The sequence below is a fragment of the Rhinopithecus bieti genome, unplaced genomic scaffold, assembly GCF_001698545.2.
Source record: "Rhinopithecus bieti isolate Rb0 unplaced genomic scaffold, ASM169854v2 scaffold_21022, whole genome shotgun sequence".
Taxonomy (NCBI): Eukaryota; Metazoa; Chordata; class Mammalia; order Primates; family Cercopithecidae; genus Rhinopithecus; species Rhinopithecus bieti.
This window is the reverse complement of record NW_016810401.1, coordinates 1,003,958-1,007,983: the sequence shown is the minus strand read 5'-3', so window position 1 is coordinate 1,007,983 and position 4,026 is coordinate 1,003,958. Positions and strand designations below refer to the sequence as shown.

At 42.3% G+C, this 4,026-nt stretch overlaps 1 pseudogene; it reads right to left on the bottom strand.

Annotated features, from left to right (window-relative positions):
• Positions 1-334: 334 nt before the first annotated feature.
• On the bottom strand, positions 335-1,334 carry LOC108542012 (glyceraldehyde-3-phosphate dehydrogenase pseudogene; annotated as a pseudogene).
• Between the last annotated feature and the right edge of the window lie 2,692 nt (positions 1,335-4,026).

Sequence of the window (4,026 nt, the reverse complement as noted above, 5' to 3'; positions counted from 1 at the left end):
TGTGAGATTAGGAAGTGTGATGCCTTCAAGTTTGTTTTCCTCAACATTGTTTTGGTTACTTGAAGCATTTTGTGGTTTCACACAAATTTTAGAATTGTTTTTCTATTTCTACGAAAATATCTTTTTTTTTTTTTTTTTCTCTGAGTACAGGGGACTTTATTGATGTTAAATGACAAGGTGGGGCTCCCTAGGTCTCTCCTTCTTCAGAGGGTCTGGAAACTGTGAGGAGAGGAGATTCTGTGTGGTGGGGGACTGAGTGCAGCAGGGAATCCCCAGCAGCCGAGGGTCCCTCTCTTCTTCCCGTGCTCTCCCTGGGGTTAGTGATTGGGGGATTTTACTCCTTAGAGGCCATGTGTACCATGAGGTCCATTACCTTGTTACTGTAGGCAAAATTCATTGTCATACCAGGAAATGAGCTTGACAAAGTGGTCATTGATGGCAATGCCAGCCCCAGCCTCAAAGGTGGAAAGGCAGGTTTTGCTGTTAAATTCCGAAGAGACAACCTGGTGCTCACTGTAGCCCAGGATGCCCTTGAGGGGGTCCTTGTGTGCCTGCCTCACCACCTTTTTGATGTCTGAAGAAACCTGTCTGGCAGGTTTCTCCAGACAGGAGGTCAGTTCCACAACCAACACTCGTGTTGGGAACACAGATGACCATGCCAGTGAGCTTCCCGTTAAGCTTAGGAATGACCTTGCCCTCTCATGGCCCGTTTACTTGACAGCACCAGTAGATGCAGGAATGGTGTTCTGGAAAGCCTCATGGCTGTCATGCCAGAGTTCCCTGGAGGGGCCATCCACAGTCTTCTGGGTAGCAGTGATGGTGTAGACTGTGGTCATGAGTCCCTCCCTGATGCCAAAGTTGTCATGAATGACCTTGGCCAGGGGATCTAAGCAGTTGGTGGTGCAGGAGGCATTGCTGATGATTGTGAGGTTGTTTTCATGCTTATGGTTCATGCCCATCACAAACATGGGGACATCTGCAGAAAAGATGGAGATGATGAACCTTTTGGCTTCCCTCTCCAGGTGAGCCCTAGTCTTCACCAAGGTAGTGAAGATGCCAGTGGACTCCATGACATAATTAGCACCAGCATTATCTCATTTGGTTTTAGTGAGCTCTCACTCCTGGAAAATAGTGACAGGATTTCCATTGATGACAAGCTTCCCATTCTTAACCTTGATGGTACCATGGAACTTGCCATGGGTGGGATCATAATGGAACATGTAGAGCATGTAGTCAATGAAAGGGCCATTGGTGGTAACAATATCCACTTTGCCAGAATTAAAAGCAGCCCTGATGACCAGGCATCTAATATGGCCAAATCCATTTACTCCAGCCTTCACTTTCACTCTGGTGTCTCAGGAAGAGGGCTGGTGCTGCATGAGAAAATTGGATATTTGTCGAATGGGAGAAGCAGAGAGGTCACTGGAATTTTGATGGGATTGCACTGAAAATGCTTATCACTTTTGGTGGTGTAAACAGTCCTAATATCTTGAGACCAAAGATGTCAGGTATTTATACCTTTTTTTTTTTTTTTTTTTTTTTTTTTTGAGACGGAGTCTCGCTCTGTCACCCAGGCTGGAGTGCAGTGGCCAGACCTCAGCTCACTGCAAGCTCCGCCTCCTGGGTTCACGCCATTCTCCTGCCTCAGCCTCCCGAGTAGCTGGGACTACAGGCGCCGCCACCTCGCCCGGCTAGTTTTTTGTATTTTTAGTAGAGACGGGGTTTCACCGTGTTAGCCAGGATGGTCTCGATCTCCTGACCTCGTGATCCGCCCGTCTCAGCCTCCCAAAGTGCTGGGATTACAGGCTTGAGCCACCACGCCCGGCCTATACCTGTTCTTTCCAGTTCCTTCTAGATACCCTCAGCCAAAACAACTAAAAAACATGCATGTCTTACATATGAAATGAGGAAAGTATAAAATGCTAGTGTTACAATTACAATTGTTAAAAAGCCAGTGATAATTCTATTCAGAGATACAACATACCTACTGTTGACACACACTTAAAGTATTTAACCTGGAAACAAATTATTGCTGGGGCTATAATGCTATCACTTGAGATAGGAGCCCAACTTAATATACTACTACTATTAGCTCATAGATCCCATCCCCCAACCTCTTTTTTTAAATTATTATTTTACTTTAAGTTCCCAGATACATGTGCAGAATGTGCAGGTTTGTTACTTAGGTATATGTGTGCCATGGTGGTTTTCTGCACCTGTTGACCTATGCTCTATTTTCCCTCCCCTCACCCACCAACCCTGCAACAGGCCCTGGCATGTGTTGTTTCTCTCCCTATGTCCATGTGTTCTCATTATTTAGCTCCCACTTATGAGTGAGAACATGCGGTGTTTGGTTTTCTGTTCCTGTGTTAGTTTGCTGAGGATGATAGTTTCCAGCTTCATCCATGTCCCTGGAAAGGACATGATCTCATTCCTTTTTTATGACTGCATAGTATTCCATAGTGTAGATGTATCACATTTTCTTTTCCATTCTACCATTGATGCATATATCCTTTTTAAATTGATTCCAACAAAAGTTATGTTTCCTTTTTTTTAAAACAAGAAAAATAAGCTTGGATAAAAGTTATATTTTCCTAATAAAGAGACGTATTTCTTTTTTTTTCTTTTTTTAAAAATTATACTTTAAATTCTAGGGTACATGTGCACAATGTGCAGGTTTGTTACATATGTATACATGTGCCGTGTTGGTGTGCTGCACCCATTAACTCATCATTTACATTAGGTATATCTCCTGATGCTATCACTCCCCTGTCCCCCGACCCAACAGGCCCTGGTATGTGATGCTCCCCATTCTGTGTCCAAGTGATCTCATTGTTCACTTCCCACCTATGAGTGAGAACATGTGGTGTTTGGTTTTCTGTCCTTGTGATAGTTTCTTCAGAATGATGGTTTCCAGCTTCATCCATGTCCCTAAAAAGGACATGAACTCATCCTTTTTTATGACTGCATAGTATTCCATGGTGTATATATGCCACATTTTCTTAATCCAGTCTATCATTGATGGACATTTAGGTTGGTTCCAAGTCTTTGCTATTGTAAATAGTCCCTCAATAAACATATGTTTGCCTGTGTCTTTATAGCAGCATGATTTATAACCCTTTGGGTATATACCCAGTAATGGGATGGCTGGGTCAAATAGTATTTCTAGTCCTAGATCCTTGAGGAATCGCCATACTGTCCTCCACAATGGTTGAACTAGTTTACGCTCCTACCAACAGTGTGAAAGTGTTATTTCTCCACATCCTCTCCAGCATCTGTTGTTTCCTGATTTTTTAATGATCACCATTCTAATGGGTGTGAGATGGTATCTCATTGTGGTTTTGATTTGCATTTCTCTGACGGCCAGTGATGATGAGCATTTTTTCATGTTATCTGTTGGCTGCATAAATGTCTTTTATTGAGAAGTGTCTGTTCATATCCTTTGCCCACTATTTGATGGGGTTGTTTGATTTTTTCTTGTAAATTTGTTTAAGTTCTTTGTAGATTCTGGATATTAGCCCTTTGTCAGATGGTTAGTTTGCAAAATATTTCTCCCATTCTGTAGGTTGCCTGTTCACTCTGATGGTAGTTTGTTTTGCTGTGCAGAAGCTCTTTAGTTTAATTAGATCCCATTTGTCAATTTTGGCTTTTGTTGCCATTGCTTTTGGTGTTTTAGTTATGAAGTCCTTGCCCATGCCTATGTCCTGAATGGTATTGCCTAGGTTTTCTTCTAGGGTTTTTATGGTTTTAGGTCTAACATTTAAGTCTTTAATCCTTCTTGAATTAATTTTTGTATAAGGTGTAAGGAAGGATCCAGTTTCAGCTTTCTACTTATGGCTAGCCAGTTTTCCAGCACACCATTTATTAAATAGGGGATGCTTTCCCCATTTCTTGTTTTTGTCAGGTTTGTCAAAGATCAGATGGTTGTAGATGTGTAGTATTATTTCTGAGGGCCCTGTTCTGTTCCATTGGTGTATATCTCTGTTTTGGTCCCAGTACCATGCTGTTTTGGTTACTGTAGCCTTG